The sequence below is a fragment of the Colias philodice genome, chromosome 26 (genome assembly GCF_061535455.1).
Source record: "Colias philodice isolate Cphi_HAF_F1 chromosome 26, ilColPhil1 Martin Lab GWU primary, whole genome shotgun sequence".
NCBI lineage: Eukaryota > Metazoa > Arthropoda > Insecta > Lepidoptera > Pieridae > Colias > Colias philodice.
Genome location: NC_143111.1, coordinates 8,870,144 through 8,892,245, shown reverse-complemented (window position 1 = coordinate 8,892,245; position 22,102 = coordinate 8,870,144). Strand labels below are relative to the sequence as shown.

The following is a 22,102-nucleotide window of genomic DNA, read 5'->3' as shown; positions in this document are numbered from 1 at the left end:
ATTCATGTTTTTCGAAGTTGAAATTTAAGCGTCATGGCCATACCGTCACGTCATGGAGTGAGGCGACGATTTTGGTATCTTTGAATCTTGCCAAGAAGTTTCACTTCTGACACGTGTGCTCGGCACACACGCTCTTTTCTATAACATTACAATATGTGCGAAAAAGTTTACAGTTTTTATGGGAAAATGTAATTAAACTAAAACTAAACTAAAAATTCTCACTAAAACGCGTTTGTTTGAGCGTAAACTAAATAAAATGAAAACGCTTAAATAATATTGATCCAACACGAAATATTCTAGCGAATTAATTGTATAACTTTTCTTAGGGATTTTAAATTCAACGAAGAAAGTTTTATCCCTTACAAAATGATTTTATATGTCTACCTTCAACAATAAAATAATAATCGACTAAAAATAATAATTAACACAACCAAAACGACCGTTACGTCCGAGAGCCCAACGGAAAGTGTGTCAAATCAGCATCATCATTCATTCTTGTATAGTTTTTTTAGTCCTTATGTTCTCATTACATTTTGTTTGTTGCTACAATCCATAGTTTGCTCCGCTCCTGTTGTCATAGCGTGATGATATATTATAGCCTATACCTATAGCCTTCCTCGATAAATGGGCTATCTAAAGCCGAAAGAATTTTTCAAATCGGACCAGTAGTTCCTGAGATTAGCGCGTTCAAACAAACAAACTCTTCAGCTTTATAATATTAGTATAGATAAATATCTCCGCTTTTACGCCTACTAATATTTTAAGGAAAGTTTGTAAAAAATAGATCTATCTGTACGAAATTTGGTACAAGAAACCTATACCTATATTAATTATAAGTATAGTTTTCACTTTAAATATTTAAAAAAATCTCGGAAACAACTCTCATATATCTCAAACAGTCGATAACGGAACGACATAGCTGAAAAGCACTCAATAGCGGATCTTTCGTCGTAACTGCATTATCTCGACTCGCCACCGGGCTCTTATCACGTTTTATAACTTAAGCCGAATGGCCGTTAGCTCGTATCAATGTGCTGGACAAAGCTAGGTCAAAATGCTGCGAAAGGCTAAGGGAAACTGCTATATAGCACCAGTATGATACTTTAGTTCAAAATACTTCAATAGAAATAAGAACAACTGCTAAATAAAACACAGTCATATACGTGATACTTGGGCTGTTATAGATATATCACGCTATCAGCTGTGCTGGCCAGAGCGAGTTCAAAATGCTTCATGAGGCAACTGCTATATAACACTACTATCAGATTAGTGAGGCTTTAGTTAAAAATATTTTAATAGGCAATAGACAATTGGTATATAAAACTAGTCTAGTATATTGCAAGTGCGATGTTTTTTATGCACCCCTAACTTAATCCTGCGACTTCACTAATAAATCCAGCCAATTGTCTAATATTTTATTACCTGTGTGTGCGTAAAAGATAAAAGATAAATAACATCACTCATACATACAAATACAAAATATCACGTTTATAATTTTAGTAGGATAACTTCTACATATTATACTGAAAGAAGTAAGACTTTTATTTTACCTAGCTTGTCCTAATACAAACTGAAGAATAATCCTATTAATTATGAATGAAATTCAAAAATTCTCAAATCTAGAACTACAACACAAACAGACAAACATTCTAATTTTATCTCAATACAAAATTCCACTATCTCGAAGCACTATGAAGCAATATTACTGGCCATTATAAACCTAATGCTAATGCACTCCTCGATCCATTGAACTGCTCTTTATAAATAAACACAATGGGATTTAAAGCTGCGTGTACATTAGAACTATATTTTATTTATTTATATGAAAAAATAATGTGTGATTTTTATTCCACGAATCTATATTAATTCTATTCCATTAGTTAAATTATAACCCACAATAATAAATAAATAGAACATTTGTTTTAAATCTCATCCAGTGTACGCATATCTACTTATTCATACCTATCTCCTCTCCCATATCTACCCTCTTTCTATCATTAGAAAATCTATCCTAAATATTAAAAAATTAAACCATTGGTACTCATATATTTCGTGTACTTTCACTGATCGAACCCACGACACACCATTTGCATTAAAAAAAATATAAATGCAATATTTATTGCACTAATTAGAACTCATAAACCGAATCACATAACGAGTCTATCCATAAAGTTCATCCCATATTGTGAATATATCGTCCATTATGAACAAGTGAGAGTGTGCACTAATGCACCGGCCTCAACTGACCCGTATAAATAATACAATCAAATTATAATGGTGAGTGTGCATTATCTCTCTATTATTAATAAGATCTAATTGATTTTAGAAAAGAGAGATCTTAAGACGTTGGTGTAACAAACTGTCGTAGATAGCCTGGAGAAATTTGGTAGAAATCATTTTGGATTAGAATCTACACAAGAAAATGCATTTAAAAACATCTAGAAACATATTATTTAAATAAAATACAACGCCTCTTTATCAAAAGAACAGTTAAAGTGGAAAATATGCGAGATTTTGTAATCTCGCATATGAGTTATCTCATAAAATTATGTAATTGGAATTCTACGTTTATTACTTTTGATTCAAAGTTTAAATATGAGACAAATATGCCAAACCGTTTTTCTCATTTCAGGATTAACAACCTTATGCCGAATTTCCGCTATCCTCTCTCTATCACTACATAGTATAAAACAAAGTCGCTTTCTCTGTCCCTATGTATGCTTAAATCTTTAAAACTACGCAACGGATTTTAATGCGGTTTTTTTAATAGATAGAGTGATTCAAGAGGAAGGTTTTAGTATATAATTTATTATGTTTTAGACAAAGCGGGCGAAGCCGCGGGCGGAAAGCTAGTTAATAATATTATGTTACACAATCTCCAACAACAAAATATCGTTAAATTCTATTCTTAGTTAATTTTTGGGTTCGCCTCCTGTCACCCAGTGAACGCGCGCCTTTACTAAGGCATGTTTCAATTAACACTAATGAAGTCGTATGACGTAATTCCCATTCATGTTATCCCGGTAATGACACACATGTGAAGTTATTTTTTATTATAATTACTTTTTATGAAGAGGAAACATTATTACCCTTTGACGTGTTACTTAGATACTGCGTCAGATTCCAATCCCTCTGATAGAAAATGTTTTTTTTTTTGTAATAGATGGATGTTTCTTCTATAGACACGAAGGCCTTCGTACGTCTGAAACGCTTTCACGCCGAAATCACTGAATCAATTTTGATGACATTTAAATAGCTACATATACCTAGACTGAAATCGAAACTCTGGCAATAAGGAAAAGATCTTTTTGATAATTACTAAACTAGAAGAGTGACATAAGCCATATAATATGCACTGTCTGTCAAGCAATATGAAAGCATGTTATGAAATACGCAAACGTAGACGCGGGCGCAAAGCTAGTTAAGAAATAAATACCTAATCCCTGTCTTGACACTTAAGCAAAGTAATATATTTTTTTAATTAGATATTTTCTTGACGTTAAAAAAAGTAAATTATTAAACATTCCTAGGTTCGATTCTCAGTCCGCGCACACGAAAACCAAAGCACGACCACAGTTCCAATTTAAACTTTACCAAGCTTTAACTTGAATCGACAAAATTTACAGTATAATAAGTACTTGCAACAACTAAGTTGGCACTAGCAGCACCTGTGCGTTACTAGCTTAAACTTTAATCCTTGTATATCTGTATTCATTTTAAGTTATCAACTTGATATTTATACCTTTAACTTGGGTATTGTAGCTTTGGTAAAATCATACCAACATTATTCCTTTACAGTTTACAATGCTCCGTATTCAGCTTTCTGCCTTCAAAAGGTACCTAGTTATTGATATATTTGGATATCTCGATAGTACTCTCCTCTCGACTTTGTTCATGTGAACAATACTAACCAAAAGCGAACAATTCTATAGATGCCACAAATAGGAATAATATCACTACACTATAATGTGACTTGGCTAGTTTTTAGAACCTCACAAATAACGTTCAATAATATCAATTTGAGAAGATAAATATATATATATATATATAAATAGTAGGTAAAACTAGCCTGGTCAAATTATGGGGTTCAATAGGTCATTAGTTGTTTGCTTTGTGAAAATAATTCTAATGTTCAAATAAAAAAGTCACATTTTGGAATAAACGTTGTTCTATAAGGGAAAATAAAACAATTGAGTTTTCAGTTCACCTAAGAATTTAATACATCCTTCTAAATAAATTTCTGGACTGTCTACAGAACTTGGCACACATTTAGGTCTCAATTCTTTTTTCGGCACTTAAGTCGACGATTGAACTTGGCTCCCGTTTTTACATTTATGTTTTTTGGTGGGAAACGTCGAATAACTTTAATTTATTTACGTCCTACTAATAAGCAAATTTGTTGGAATGGATTATATTTGTTTGTTATTCTTTTAGAAAAAAAATAACTACTGAACGGATTCAGTTGAAACTGTTATAGAGGCTATACATCAGAATAACACATGAGCTATAGAAATATTTTACCCGCGTTATCGTTCGTGGGTGAAACCGCGCGGCAAAGCTAGCAAGAAATATATACATAGACCCAGTAATTGTCCCTTCCTCCTTCAAAACATCAACCTCCAAGTTATCACCCATCAAAAATTAACGGTTAAAAAACAACAATTAAAACCGCCCATTCGAAGTCGTTAAATAATTTCCCAGAAAGTTCTCGAGGGCGAAATTGAAAATAAAAACAGAGCCACCTTCAAATTCATTAATTTTTAATTACTTATTTGGTTTTTAATGACTCCGGCAATCTTCCCCGTAGGATGCTTAGAATGTTTCCGCAATAAAGGAAATTTGGACAGCCGATGAATGCTTTTCACAGAAGATATTTTATTTTTGGACGCACTTTTTGTTTATAATGTCTGACATTATAAGGATGATGCTTTCTTCAGACTCGCTTGAAATACAACTTCACGGCTTTGGATTAGATCCCTACGGAGCAGCTTCGCGAAGCAGACTTTCTTGTCTTTAAAGTACCTACCGGTGGTTTTACCTAAATACCAAAAACTAACTAAAACTTTTTTTAGAGAAAAGAGATGCATTAACATCAACTTCCTTTTAACCACTGAGCCACCACTGAAACAATAAACACACAGACTAGCATTTATTCTTCTACGTCGTCTATCAATCTCCAAACAAATCAATTTCTTCATAACACAAAAGTGTACATAACATATACGTATATACACAGACATAATACTCGTTATTAGGCCGGGAGTTCCGATATAATGAAATTGGTGTATTATCGAAGTTTATTCAAATACGCACACCCACGTATAAATTGGCAGACAATTCCAGGTCGTTTGCATAAACATAGCGCAAGAGATGCTGTAAATTATTTCAATTGTAACAAACACAATATAATAGTATATTTGATGTGATATTATGCTGCAGACTATTGCATGCTAAATTGGTATTATTTAATTCTCTAAGATTTCCTTATCAACATTTTTCCGTGAAAATTATCAATTTATGACTTATTCGGTTAATAATTAATTTAGCACAGAAGCTTAGTAACAAAATATTGCATTTTATATTTAAATCTTTACTTGCAATCAAAGTTAAAAATTCAGCAAATATGGAAGTTATATCAACAATGGAATTCTAGAAGAATGCCTACGTAAAATAATTCATCCAAAATTCCGTAGACCTAAAATTCCAAGTAACAGTGGCCTCGTTATAAACATAATTCCAGATCCCAGACTTAAAGAAATTCCAATAACTTTTTAGATTGCCTAACAACTAGCTTTAGGGCCGATTTTTCAATGTTTGGATAAAACTTATCCGTCCAATAAAGTATTACACGATAATATTAAAATATCACGTAAACTGTCAAATGCGGGCAATTAGAATATGTTTTTAAAATGGTAGTTTTATACATTATTCGACGAATAAGTTTTAACCTAGGATTGAAAAATCAGCCCCTAATAAGATAAACCCATGAAATTATTGTATTGTCACCAATCCTTGATAAGTGTACAAAGTTTGAATTAAATCTGTCCGCGAGTGGATCAAAATCGAGTCTACATGGCCGATTCTCAGATGTGATCGGAGGTGTACCTAATATTGTGACACGAGAATATTTCACATACTTACGTGGATAAAGAGCCAAAATTGACTTCAGTTGTCTCTTTTCATTCACGATACTTGAATCGTGCCATCTTAGTCTTAAGGGGTAGGTACCTATAATCGTGTGTGCGTTAGTGTGCCGTTTTTGAGGATCGAATGTTGTGTTGGTGACCTATCGTCATCTTTTTAAACTTATAATAATCATTCCTTGAGGGAATTTAAGTAGTGAAAAATTTATGCATGTGCCTCCGCCCTCCAATTGATATCTATTCTATTTCTACTTTTCTAGTAAATACGTCACTTAAAAAAATTACCTAGGTACTTCATATTTCTATACATAAGATAATATTGTATAACTGTGACACTAATGTCGTCAATGTCAGTCTGTCAGCTTTATATGACGGATAAATTGAATAGATTTAACTCTTTTATTTCTGAGTTTTACCTTCAAACCTTGACATTATTTTGATTTATCAAACTTGGTGAGCAATAAACAACAAATATATTCAAGGGCAGACTGAAAAGTTTCTTATTTAACACACATAATACCTATGGATAAAAACATTTCTCAAATTACACAAAGTATATAAATGTGTATTAATTATAAATGATTCGTAATTAAAATGCTTGGATGTGGTTATTGTATATCAGAAATGAACTAAATAAAACAACAAAACTTATTAATTAAATATGTACACGGAAAATTGTAATTGCATTCATTCCAAGGTAAAAAATATAAGATATTTTGTCTTTATGACCGGAACGATACAACCTTCTCAGCGAACCTTAACTTTCGTTTCTTTAATTAACATTTTCTCTAATTTCTTTGCTTTTTGTATTCATATTTCGTATGCTATTTGTGTTTAATTAAAACATTCTGTTTCTTTGATAAAATATGTTTTTAAATAACAAGTTGTTTGTTGACTCTTAGTCTATAAGGCGAGTCTACGAGCTCTAATATGTAGGAATAGCTAGTACATACGTAGAATCTTAAAGTTAGGGTTATCATACAATTTGCCTTTGAAATACAATTTTTTTTCTATTTTTGCGTCTGGGATTTTCTTCTCTATAGTACAAATAAAATAAACAATATTATACCTTACAAGTACTAAAGAAATTGACTTTTTGTTGATACATAATTTTTGTAAACTTACCCTCGATTTCTACGAATTTCCAATATAAAAACGAAATTATATTTGAAGGCCTTACTAAACTACACATTTTTATTATTTAACATTTTTTTAATAACATCAGATGATGTTTTATTTAATTCTGAACAACTATCAAATCTGAACAGCTTTAACGAACTTTCAATAAAAACACAAAACTTCATCTGACTAAAGCTAATATTTACAAACTCGTAACTTTGAAAAAAACTACTTAATACATAAAATATATTATACTAGCGGTCCGCCCCGGCTTCGCCCGTGGTACATATTTTGCAATAAAAGGTAGCCTATGTTCTTTCTCAGGGTCTAAAGATTATCTGTGCCAAATTTCATCAAAATCGGTCCAGTAGTTTATGAACCTATTCATTACAATCAAACAAACAAAGTTTTCCTCTTTATAATATTAGTGTAGAAGAAAGATAATCTTCAAACAATTCAGAAGCTTGTTTTCGTTTAAAAAATAAACATTGTATGTTTGTCAGTGTGTTTAGAGAACGGCGAATACCGCTTTTCCAAGGATCGTACATATATTATTATTTTATGTTAGGAAATGTTTTTATTGTATACTTATTTTCTGCGTTGATACAATGGGTAAGAAAACCGACAGGAAACACTAAAGTTATTTTTTAACATCAATATTTGATCTGATTTATCTATAGGCACTTTGTTTTATTTTGATACACATGTAGTAAAATTTCAAGGTCGAGTCATGGCGATACCGTCACGTGACGATTTTGATATCTTTGAATCTTGCTAAAGAAGTTTCACTTCTGGCTCGTGTGTTCGGCACGTCGCTCTTTTTTGTACCCATGTCTTTTTGCGCTGATCTCGAAAACAACTGTCGAATTGATTAAACATTTGTGTAGGCTGTATATTTTTATATATGCCATATAACACCACTACGACTAATGCTGTACAGATCATCAGTAAAATAAAAAATAGGCACATATAAGAGAAAAAAATATTAATTTTAATGGCAGACAAAGTTGCGTGAGTGAATAAGTGCTATTTAATTCTGACAGTTGGATTTTGCAGACTAGCTTGCATCATGACAGCATAACAGACAGATATACATTAACATTTATTTAAATATCAAAGCCTAGAGTGAAATGCGAATATTAACACATAATTTATATGAAACAGTGATGTAGGTATCATAATTTACTCGACTCTTCATAGGTTTTCTTTAATCTAATAGGTATATAAAAATCTCGTGTCACAGTGCTAGTTGCCCTACTCCTCCGAAACGACTTGACTCATTCTCATGAAATTTTGTGTGCATATCGGGTTGGTCTGAGAATTTGATTACATTTATTTTTCATCCCCCTAAATGATAAGACAGCTGCTCAAACATTCTAGCTGGGACAGCTAAGAATTTATATGTTTAGAAATTACCACTTTTGCTCTTATTGATGGCTTATCAAAATTAAAAGACTGACTTAAACTATTGATATTCACATCATGTTTTATAAATCTAAATCCTTAGGTTTAATAAATCCCGATCTAGGAATAGGAAGGGTGGAAATATATTTTAACCAACAATATATAACAATGGCTTACACAAATCCGAGTATTGTTACGGCTTCTGTTTTGACTGGTTGATATTTTAATGTATTCTGTCTTCATGTTGTAATTTAGGAATTTCTGCGACTAGTCAAGTGTGATGGAGATTATTTGGGAACCAATTTGAGAGTTCTATTTCTATGGACTCAAAATTTATAATATCATGTTGTAAGAGACTGATTACAATGCTACTTAAGTTAAATAAAAACACCTTAAAATATAGAAATAATAAATACAAAGAATAGAACAAAAAAAGAGCTTGTGTGCCGAGCACATGAGTCAGAAATAAAGTTTCTTTGGCAAGATTACCAAAACAGACGTCTTAATCCATGACGTGACGGTATTACCATGGCGCGACCTTGAAAGTTTACTCTCTGCACGCCTAAAGTTGCATTTAAAAAAAAAAGGAATAAATCCATTCTTTAATGTAAACAAATTCTAAATAATATATGACAAGCGTTTAAAAATTTACGAGATAATTTATTGATCGTAATTTTACATATTGTAATTTTAACCCGTATTAAGCATGTTTTATGAATTTAAACTATAAATACGTAATAAGCATTACATTTCGGAGTTAATCATTCCTTCAAGATGCGCGCCTTAACCATGATTAATGTTTCTAGGTGTTTGGTACAAGACCTAAGCTAAAAGTTTATTTAATATTTCTCACTATTTCCTACTATATTAAAGGGATAAAGAAAAACGATTTTTTATATACGTACGTTCTTAAGTCGAATTGACCATTGCAGTTTTCTTATTAATGCTTTTAGATTATTTAATTCACTTATACCTTGCTCGAAAGTAGGGTTATTTATCTCAGGAAAAATCTATCTACACACAAAACTTTGTACATACAAATGAAATCAGTTCACTAGTTTTTGCGTGTTACAGTTAAAAAATCTTCTGGATAAATTTTGAATCTAGATATATCAGTAAAAGTTATGTTTATTTAATTTTAAGGAATATGTATGTGATTTAGGCGATTCACACACGGCACCGGCACTTATTAAACTTATTTAATCAAATCAAATCGCTTATAACTTGCAATACACAAATATATTATAAACGAACATACCGCTGAAATGCTTCATAGATAGCGCTGAATAAATTAAATCCGGACGAATCCACATTTCTGTCTGTCTGTTGAATATAATTGCTTTATATATGAGCTTTACCACAATAGTGTTGTATGAAAACACGCTAATATTTACAAGTACCAACTAATTAGGTCTAGTATCTAAATCTAGGTTCTACTATTTTCATTACAAACTTCGTAGAAATAATAGTATTATCAAGAGAGTTTTTAATACCTATGTAATTTGCAAGTTAATAAATAATTAAAATATTGACTTACCTCAATATATCCAAGTATTTTTACATCTGCTTTTCATCTGAAAAAGAAAAATACAATTAAGCATCGATGCCTTCATTTTATGATTCGTTAAATATTGATAAAATAAAATAAGCTGTTTTAACTTAAAGTTATAAGAAGTCCTGCGTCGTATAGATAATAATAATGAAAAAAAACATGAAAAATACAACATAATACACAATATATAGCCTACACTGTAAATGGCAATTTTACCTATTAATAAATATTTTTTACTGTTATTACTTTGTACGGGCCTATCCCGTACGTGTGTATGATTAATAAATGTAAAATAAAAGAATTATTAAAATATAAGAAACTTGTAATTAACTGAATATAATAACTATATAATGGATGGATGAGTCACGCGAGGTACTCTTAATGACCGTCGACGATGAACTGATTTTAATTTAATATAAAGTGTAAAATGTTGGATACAATTTGCAAGCAAAGCGCCTTGTTGCACTTTGGACGTGCTTGCTCGTACATATTCCCGGGCGGGAAAGATGAGGGTTAGTATGAGATGAGGTGACCCCATGATACAAGGTGATAACAATTTTTTCATAATTATAGTGAACCCAATGATTAGTAATTACATAATTATTTCTTAAACTATAACTTATACAGATCAAATATTCTACGGGAACACTAAACCTAGGTGTTCTGTTTCACCATTAGGTACACACTATAACACTAGAACATTCAATTTGTTTACACTACACTGCACTTTCACTGTGGACGGGTGGGCCAGGCCGCCCCAGGGCCGCGCGCCTGCTGCTGCACTGGAACCGCTAACCGCTTGCAAATATTATTGCTCCGCCGAGTCCAGGATAGGAAATAATATATGTATCGCAGCGTAGTATTACTTGATTGGATCAGCTATTGGTTCGGTATTTTCATATATTGAATATTTCTTTGATCTTAATCTTAATCTTGATGTTATGCTTACGATAGGTATCATTTGTAGAAGATGTTTTATTGTGTATGTTTAATGTTATGTTATTGTTTACATTGAGTCATTAACAGGCTATTATTCGCTCGCCTCGTGCCGTGCAACATGACTCCGTAGCAATATGATCGCGATTGTATTCTTCCACAAATCTTATCTGGGTACTTCATATATTTTTCCATGGCCTTATTGCCTTCTAATTAGGGTTGAGTATTGTAATATCCAACTAACCACCAATCGTCTCTAATTATTTGCATGTATTTAATGCGATTAAAATAAATACTATTGTTACTAAGTTAAGGTAATTTACTTATATTATAAAACCTACAGCTATCATAATACAAAATAATGATAAAGAAATTGCAACGGATGCAAAACTAAACGTTTTATATTTTCGCATGGGTTTAATTAATAAGTTTGTTAATTGTTTATATCCGTACTAGGGATTTGATTTACGTTTTCATTTACGGGTAACCTACATAACTTAACAACGGGCCGTTTCATGAAACCATTTTTGGTTTTAAGCGTCACGACTCTTACATAGCCGTCGCTGCCGGGGTGCAGCTCTACTACGCGACCTAAGGCCCACTTCCCCGGCGGGAGATTGTCATCCTTAATGATGACAATATCGCCTAATTTTATATTAGACTTAGGCTCCCTCCATTTACTACGAGCTGTTAATAAAGTTAAATATTCCTCACGCCACTTATTCCATATATCATTAAATATTTTTTGATTGAGATGCCACCTAGTTCTAAGGTCTGTTTCGGTGTCATATAAAGTTAGAATAGGGCCGCTACTTAAAAAATGAGATGGAGTTAAAAAGTTCAAGTCATCGGGGTCCTCGGTTAAAGGACAGAGCGGGCGCGAGTTCAAACATCCTTCTAATTGAGTGAGAAGTGTAGTGAACTCTTCAAACGTGAGATTTTGTTCGCCAACAACTCTTTTTAGATGATGTTTCAGAGATTTAACTGCAGCCTCCCACAGCCCACCGGCGGATGGCCAAGACGGGCAATTGTGGTGCCATTCTATTCCCATATCTACAATCTCTGACTTAAATTCTTGACTTTCTTGGAGCTCGGTCAGCTGCTGCTGTAACACGTTATTCGCTCCAATGAAATTTTTTCCTTGATCACTGTATATGTGACCCGGTAAGCCTCTTCTAGCGATCATCCTACGCAACGCGGCAAGGAAAGCGGATGTTGATAAATCAGAGACGAGTTCCAAGTGTACGGCCTTAGTTGCCATACACACGAATACTGATATATATCCCTTTGTGGTCTTAATACCACGGCCCTTGCTGCATTTCACGTTTACGTGTCCGGTATAATCGACACCACAGTGAAAGAATGGGCGCGAAGGGTTTGTGCGCGCGGAGGGCAAATCTCCCATTATCTGTTGTTGAAGGTCGGGATTATGCCTCCTACACTTAACGCACATGCGTAGCCGCTTTTTTGTAGCATTATTGCCGCCTATAAGCCAGTATTTACGACGAATGATCGAAGTTGTTAATCGCGCACCCCCATGGAAAGTGAGCTCATGCGCTTGATCGATGATGAGTTCTGCTAATCTCGTGTTACAGGGGATGATGGCAGGATGCTTCATCTCGGCATCGATGTTCGCATGTCTAAGCCTACCACCGACACGTAAGATGTCGTTTTCATCCAATATGGGATTTAAACTAAATAATTTGCTCTGCTTACTAATAGCTTTTCCTAATTTTAAACTATGTATTTCTTGTGAAAAGCTTTCTATCTGACAATTTTTAATAATTAAATTCCTAGCTCTATTTAATTCTATAATGCTTAAATAATCTTGCTTTTTAGCTTTAGCAGTGAACCTTAATATCCACGCCAATATTCTAACAGCTTTAGATAGTGAGCTTTGCTTTTCAATAATTTGCTTAATAATTTCGCTTCCGCTTATAACAATATTAACTTGTTTAATAGCTTTCAAGTCTTGATTTGTGCTATAAATTTGTTTATTTTGCTTATCAGGTATATAGGTAGGTAGCCAGGCAGGCCCTAACCACCATAAGCTATGTTCTCGTAGCTGAGAAGCCGTAAGACCTCGACTAGCGCAGTCAGCTGGGTTTTCTTTAGACGCGACATATCGCCAACAGTCAGCCGACATCGAATCTGTGACTTGTTTCACTCGATTTGCGACGAACGGCTTCCATCTGTCGACCTGCCCGTTAAGCCAGCCTAGTACTACCATTGAGTCAACCCACCCGTAGACGGTGATGTTGTAGTTGACGAGGCATTTTTTAATTTTTGCCATTAATTTAGATAATAAAACTGCACCACATAATTCTAAGCGGGGCAGTGAGCATTTTTTGCTTAGCGGTACTAATTTTGTTTTTCCCGCCACTAGAACAACTGACGAATTATTATTACACGTTATCTTACAATATACAACAGAGCCGTAAGCTTTCGTGCTTGCGTCACAAAAGCCATGCAGTTCTATCAGATCATTCTCTTGAGTTTGCAGCCACCTTGGTACTTGAAACTGGCTGATGGTGTCGATATCTTGTTTTATCTTACACCATTTTTCAGTGATGTGTTGTGGTACGAGCTGATCCCATGCTAAGTTTTCTCTCCAAACATCTTGAAACAATATCTTAAGCTTTGTTGTGAGGGGAGAAAGCCAACCTAATGGGTCGAAGATCTTAGATATCTCCGACAATAGAGATCTTTTCGTAAGCTTTGTACACGTATTTAACTTAGACTGAAATATAAAATTATCGTTTTGCGGATCCCACCCAAGACCTAAGGTCTTTGTTGACTCCACTTGCTTGAAATCAAAGCAGTCTTGATGCTGTATAGTTACATCAACGTGCTTAAGTAGTTCAGGCGAGTTTGATTTCCATTTTCTTAAGTGGAAACCGCCCTTCTTCAACAGATTAATCATATCTGTTTGTAGCTGCTTGGCTGCCTGAAGTGAGTGGGTCCCATGAATGAGGTCATCCATGTAAAATGATTCCTCAAGGACGCTAGGCGCTAAACTATCTTGAAAGTTCGACCTTTCGTCATGCGCTAATTGTTTGAGTGTCATCATGGCAAGGAACGGAGCCGCTTTCGTACCGTATGATATAGTAGCCAAGTGATACTCAAGTAAGTTTTTATTTGGACTATCCCTCCATAAAATCATTTGTAAATTCTGATCTTCAGGGTTAATCCATATTTGTCTAAACATTTTTTCTATATCGGCCGTAAATGCATATTTAAATTGCCTCCACTTAATAACGAGGCTAAATAAATCTTGTTGGAGATTCGGCCCCCTATACATAACATCATTTAAACTAGAGCCTGATAAAGTTTTACTCGAAGCATTAAATACAACGCGTAACTTAGTTGTCGTTGAATCGCTTCGGGTGACACAATGATGAGGTAAATAACACCTAAGGTATGTGCTACGGTCATCGGTCGCGGGTGTCATATGTCCGAGCGACAAATATTCATCAATGAATTGCACATAATCATTCTTAATAATTTTATTATATTCGAGTTTCCGTTCTAAATTATAAAATTGAGCAATTGCTTTTGATTTTGAATTGCCTAATTTTTCCTTGTAGTCGGGTAACAACGGTAACTTGACCTCATATCGCCCGTCTTCCCGCCTTTTTGTAGTTGCCTTGTAAAACTCTATACACTTGTTATCTTCTAAAGATAAATCGGATTTTTCGGAAATATCTTCAATTTCCCAAAAATTTTGTATCGCCTCGAAGTTATGTAAAACTACGTTGCATTGAAACGTTTTTGTATTGCCACTCAAAATCCAACCGAGCTGCGTCTGTTGAGCAGTCGGTAAGGTCGAGTTTACTTTACATATTCCATCCATAATAACAATAGAATATATATCTGCACCTAATAAAATATCTACGGGGCGACTTTTATAGAACTCAGGGTCCGCTAGGGTAATATGATCTAGGTATGACCAGTTTGGTTTTTCAAAAGTACAACTAGGCAAGTTTTTAATAAGTTGTTTCATAATTAACGCGTCGGTTTCAAAGGAAAAATCGCTGACTAAAGATGAACACTTTAATGTGACCATACCCTTACTATTGCTTTCCTTATCGCCGACTCCCGAAATTACCCCCTTACACCGCTGCCTAGGGATTTTCAGAGCCTGTGCTGCGTGCTCGGTAATAATACTAGTTTGCGAACCTTGATCTAGTAGAGCTCTAAGGATACAGTAAGAACCATTCATGGCTTGCACTCTTAACATTGTAGTGGGGAGTAGGACTTCGTTGGTGTCCTCCTGAATTGACACGTGCGAGTTACGTGGGAGCTGTTTTTCAGCGGTGGCATCGACCGCTGCATTTGCTGAGTTGCCCCCGCGCACGCTCAAGACCTCACCGCTGTGACCGAGTTCCGCGCGCGTGTATTGCGATTGCGCAAACGCCTCATGTAAAAGGCGATTATGGGCCATATTGCACTCGCGACAAACTTTATTTGATTTGCATTGATTGCCATTATGATTAAATAAACAACTTGTACATAAATTTAATTTAGTAATTGTTTTAAGCCTATCACTAGGTGGCATTTCTAGAAATTTTTGACAATAATATATTCCGTGATCATTACTCCTACACAATGAACACCTAAATTTTAAACTTAAATTGCCTTTATTATTAAGAACTGGCGAAGTTATTTTACTACTACTTAACAACGTTTTATGATAATTAGGCTTATTATACTGCGGACTAATATATTGATTCTTATTGCTAACGATATTTTTTTGCATAGGGTTATCTTGTTTCCTATGTGACGATTCTAATGAAATAAATTTAACTTCTAAATACTTTAAATATTCCTTAAGGGATGGTAAATCTCGTGGGTTTTCTACCGATTCCATATAATCAGTAAAGGACGCGGTATCTAATTTTTGACTTAATAAATATACAATTATAGGATCCCACGAACTAATATCTACCCCTAAATTTTTGATCGCATTAAGACACTCTTGTGCAGTGTCATGCATACGTTTAATTAGAGCGACTGACCGTTGTTGCATTACAGGTAAACTTATTAATGCATTCATATGCGATTGAAAAATAAGCCTTTTATTATTGTATCTCTGGTTTAGAATGTCCCAGCAGACTATATAATTATCTGAACTTACAGTTAAATGTTGTATCAGCCTCTCAGCTTCACCTCTTACTTTTGTTTTAAGATGTTGCATCTTCTGAGCGTCCGATATTGAATTATTGTTGTGGATTGTCTCGGTGAACAAATCCTTGAAAGAAACCCAATTGTTGTAGTCTCCACTAAACGTAGGAATCTCCAGCTGTGGCGTGGAATTCGCCATATGCGCCGCTTCCCAAATTTTCTTATTAATGGCCTTCTTGATAGCCACGTACTTCCTCTCATAAGCCGAGAAAGCACGGTCATATTCGTCGTTGGACCCGTCCAGCACCAGGTCCAGCTCCCAGTGCAGCGAGTCGATCGCCGCCCAGCGGGACTGGGCCGTGCTGAGCAGATCCTCCAGTTCCCATCGCTCTTGTATAGGGTCCAAATCAATGCTTCCCACCGTCCGGTGGAAAGCCTTAAAATTAATTTGTTGCCTTCTTAACATCTCTACGGTCTTTCTTTCATGAAGAGCAGCCTTGCTGCCGCTCGGTTGTGGATTCTCTTGAGTGTCTGGTTTATTGAATTCGAACGTGGGAGGATTGAGCGGGGATTGCGGTTTGTCCCCACCTATAACCTCACAGCTCTGTAAGTGCGACTTAATAGCACCATACCTTTCCCTTATTCTCTCCAGATCCTTTTTTATTGCCTCACGAGTGTGTCCATCTATCTCCTTACTTGATAGCCTCGTGAAGTTCGCCTCATATTCGAACCAATAGCTTTCCAGGAGGTCCAATCTCTTCTTAATGTACTGGAGTGTTCTCCTGCTTGGGCCATCTTTCTTGAAATTAGTATAAATATTTTCTATGGCCGCTGCCAGCTGCTGCTGGTTGGCTTGTATATCAGCGACCGAAGACATTGTTGTTGATGTAATATTAGGACTCTACTACCAACTATTCACTTGCTAGAACAGTATATAGTAGAGAGTCACTTGTCTATAATGCACTGTATTGCAGGTGCACAGGAACCACACACGCGAACGTACAAGGGTCCCGCTTTACGATAGCTCGAAGGACCAGAATGTACGGGCCTATCCCGTACGTGTGTATGATTAATTAATATAATAAGAAATAAAAGAGTTATTGAACTATTAAAACTTGTATTAAACTGAATATAATAACTATATAATGGATGGATGAGTCACGCGAGGTACTCTTAATGACCGTCGACGATGAACTGATTTTAATTTAATATAAAGTGTAAAATGTTGGATACAATTTGCAAGCAAAGCGCCTTGTTGCACTTTGGACGTGCTTGCTCGTACATACTTAATAAATAATAATAGACTTTGCCATCGAATACATTCACAAGCAAATACATGACATAATTGACATACAAACACACACTCCATCTTATCTATAATAATATCTATATGAATAATCTTGTAAACGCCACGTCTGGACAGACAGACACGCGTGCTCTCGCATTCATTATATTGTATAGCGTGACAGCCAATCAACACGTGGCGTTTCCCATCCGTCACAGATTATAAAAGTTTGGAACACGCTATACATATACAAACAGACTATTTTTAATTAACAATAGATTATCAAACTACATTTTACACACCAATACAATTATTGCTCCAATCGTCAAACCTTCTTCAATACCATTTACGCACCTGCAGTATCTACAGGAACTGCAGGTACTTATATAGCAGAAAATAAACACAAAGTGCAAACGATGTCGCGCGTCGAGTCTAACTAAAATTAGCATACACGCTAAAGTACTCTCCAACCATATTATATAACTTACACAAAATTGCTTTTATCGAAGCAATCTGGTTAATTATTCGTGTTTACTTTACTAGAAAATCAAAATATTTTTTTGTATGTTTTCTGTTTACCTACACGAGGAATCATGGAATGTTTTTAGGGAATAATAATTCTGCCAGTTTTGGAAATGTTTGTTTAAAATAACCTTTGAATTATTTCATGTATGCAGTGCATATTTTTTACATGTTAAATAAAATCACTACATAGTATAAAACAAAGTCGCTTTCTCTGTCCCTATGTCCCTATGTATGCTTAAATCTTTAAAACTACGCAACAGCTTTAAATGCGGTGTTTGTTAATAGATAGAGTAATTCAAGAGGAAGGTTTTAGTATATAATTTACTAGCTTTCCGCCCGCGGCTTCGCCCGCGTTTTCAAAGAAAAACCCGTTCCCGTAGGATTTCCGGGATAAAACCTATCCTATGTCCTTTCTCGGGTATCAAAATATCTCTATACCAAATTTCATGCAAATTGGTTCAGTAGTTAAGGCGTGATTGAGTAACAGACAGACAGACAGAGTTACTTTCGCATTTATAATATTAGTATGGATTAGGCTTTAGACAAAGCGGGCGAAGCCGCGGGCGGTAAGCTAGTATTAAATAAATTAAAATAAATTATCCTATTCAAAATACATGTATCTCCCTATTAGAGAATTCATACAAATACCTACAAACATAACTCAGATTAATTTGAAAGAAAGTAAGAAAACGTTTATTTAATGCCATGCACATAGAGCCATTAAAGTTAAATTTGTTTTATCTTCAAACAGACGAGACTATTTTTAAAGACTAATAAATCAGAGATGATGCTATATGAACCTACTATATGCTAACGTTAATGTTGTTTTACTCCATTTGATTAAATTAAAATGAAAGTTAAATAAAGCACCAGTTAAAATCGGACGAAGCCGTGTGCATTAACTTGTATTAAATCATTCTTTCCTCAGTCCTCTTCCCAAAGCTACACAAAATAGCTTTTAATCTATCGAGAACCGTCGTTTAAATTATTCATAACCGGTAACTAAGTTTTATTTCTTTTTCGGCTAGCCTCTGAAAACTGTAATTAATGTGACAGACGCTATGACCTTTGGACCTAGGACGGACCTAGGTTATATTTGTTGTACAAGTCCAAAGACTTAACAAATAAGGTGTTATTGTCAGATCATAACGTTAACATAATATTTTGAACGTGATATGAATCTTATAGAAACTTTTGACATGTGTGATTGACCGGAAGGAAGTTAGCGCGGAAAGTTTATTTTTTTTAATTATTAATATCTCAAAAAATTGCTCCTTAAATGCTCCATCAGAATCTGTAATTGCTCCACTTCTATAATTATTAGTTTATTTATAATAAATTTAAAAAAAAATCCAAATACTGAAAACTTGATTTCCCTATAGAATGAAAAATATTCACTTTTCATAGAAAATTTTTTTGCAAAAAAATTGCTCCCGATTTGCTCTATCAATTACAAAAAAAAAATTATTTAATATTGATAATTTTTACAATAATTAACTGAAAAACTATGTTTGCATAGTAAACTACTGCGCTGTGACGTCATCAATTATTGTCGTTGCGACGCATAAGGGTCATTATAGGTATTTACACGTATCAGCACTGCAGCGATATCTATTAAGACCTTAATGTTTATGTTTTCTTATTTATACTAGATTTCCGCCCGCGGCTTCGCCCGCGCAGTCAAAGAAAAGCCCTCATAGTTCCCGTTCCCGTGGGATTTCCGGGATTGCGTCATTTTCTCGAGATAGCCTATGTCCTTTCTCGGGTATCAAAATATCTCCATACCAAATTTCATGAAAATTGGTTCAGTAGTTTAGGCGTGATTGAGTAACAGACAGACAGACAGAGTTACTTTCGCATTTATAATATTAGTATGGATAGTGATTGAGTCAACAATTGAATAACAAGTGTAAGTACTATTTTTTTTTTTTTTTTATACTTAAGCGGGCAAGCGAGCAGGCGGGTCACCTGATGGAAAGTGATGCCCGCCGCCCATAGGCATTCGCGTTGTCAGGGGCACCGCGAATGTGTTGCCGGCCTTTAAGAAACTTGTATGCCCTTTTTTTGAAGGTTTCTTTGTCATAGACGCTTGGAAACACCTCAGATGGTAATTTATTCCACAACGATGTTGTTCTAGGCAAAAAATTACGGGAGAATCGCACTGTGGTAGAGCGCCAGGCATCCAGATGGTGAGGATGATACTTTAGCTTGTGACGCGATGTGCGGTTGTGGAAATCGGCGGCTGGAATCAAGTTAATGAGTTCCTCAGAACATTCCCCATTATAAATTTTGTAAAAGACACAGAGAGAGGAGACGTCTCTCCGCAGCGACAAAGCATCAAGCGATTTGGCAATCTCGGTGTCGTCAATGATGCGGATTGCTCGACGCTGAACGCGGTCTAGTGGTAGGAGCAGGTATTGGGGTGCTCCGGCCCAGAGGTGCGAGCAGTACTCCATATGGGGCCGGACTTGAGCCTTATAAAGTTGCAATAGGTGAGCGGGTGTGAAGTACCGTCTCGCTCTGGCGAGCACCCCTAACTTCTTCGAAGCAATCTTGGCTTTGTCCTCCAAGAATCCACGGAACTGCACGTCAGACGTAATCTCAACGCCGAGAATGCTGATGCTTGGTTTGATAGTCAGGGGACTGTTCTGGAAGGTAAGTGGTACGACAAAGGGACTTTTCTTGGTTGTAAATGCACAGACCTGTGTCTTCCCTGGGTTGAAGTCGACAAGGTTGGATTGGCCCCACGCAGAAATTTCCTCGAGTGTATGCTCAATGTTCGACACAAGCTCGTTTCGATGCTGGTTTGTTAGTTCCAGAGAGGTTTTTGCTTGGCCGGCATAATGCGTGTCACCAGTGCTGTCGTCCGCATAACAATGAATGCTACGTATTCGCAACATATCATTGAAATGCAGAAGGAACAACGTAGGCGACAACACACAGCCTTGTGGAACACCAGCGCTAATAGGCATAGATTCAGAGCATGCTCCGTCGATGTTCAATAATATTCAATAATATGAACAATTAATAAATATTTCTACTGTCAATCATCATCAAAGTATTGAATTGGTATTAATAATTGAATTTGAATTTCTGTTTACTATAAGAAAAATTAATATGCACTTTTTATTTCAGGGTGTGAAGGGATTCAGTCAAGGAGTTTTAAATTATTGAAGAGTGGTAATTATTTAGAAGTAGGCTTCGCGAAAAAAATTGAGCCCTACTTTTATATAATCACCTGAAAATTTTTCACTAGAGTATAATTAATAATTCTTTATAATTATATAAAGAATTATTTTTGACAATAGGTTTTACATAAAAATTTTACTTATTACATAAATTAATTATTGAGTTTCATCTAGCAAAAGTTGAAAGAAACAGATATTATTATGTATTTAAAATCATTCTTATCATAGGTATGTTTATAAACATTTCCCTACCCATCCCTAAACTCGCATATTACGTTTATTCGTATTAATAAAACTTCAAGTAATTTTTAATTAATTTGTGTTTCAGTCGCTTGTTTCATCTTTCGGTGTCAAGTTGCTATCGTTTGCGGGAACTATGCGGGTTTTCCTTTGAAAACGCGGGCGAAGCGGCGGGCAGAAATCTAGTAAATAATATAAATAAGAAAACATAAACATTAAGGTCTACAGATATCGCTGCAGTGCTGATACATGTAAATATGGCCCTTATGCGTCGCAACAGCAATAATTGATGACGTCACAGCGCAGTAGTTTACTATGTAAACATAGTTTTTCAGTCAACTATTGTAAAAATTATCAAAATTAAATAATTTTTTTTGTAATTGATAGAGCAAATCGGGAGCAATTTTTTTGCAAAAAAATTTTTTATGAAAAGTGAATATTTTTCATTCTATAGGGAAATCAAGTTTTCAGTATTTGGATTTTTTTAAAAATTAATTATAAATAAACTAATAATTATAGAAGTGGAGCAATTACAGATTCTGATGGAGCATTTAAGGAGCAATTTTTTGAGATATTAATAATTAAA

The 22,102-nt window shown here is 34.9% G+C and overlaps 1 protein-coding gene across 1 annotated transcript in view; it reads right to left on the bottom strand.

Moving 5' to 3' along the window:
- kek5 (leucine-rich repeat, immunoglobulin-like domain-containing kekkon 5 protein) overlaps positions 1-22,102 on the bottom strand; it is a 185,917-nt gene that overhangs the window by 40,073 nt on the left and 123,742 nt on the right. The window contains exon 2 of the mRNA XM_089711378.1: positions 10,204-10,240. The gene's annotated coding sequence lies outside the window, so the exon portion shown is untranslated. The remainder of the gene's footprint in view (positions 1-10,203; positions 10,241-22,102) is intronic.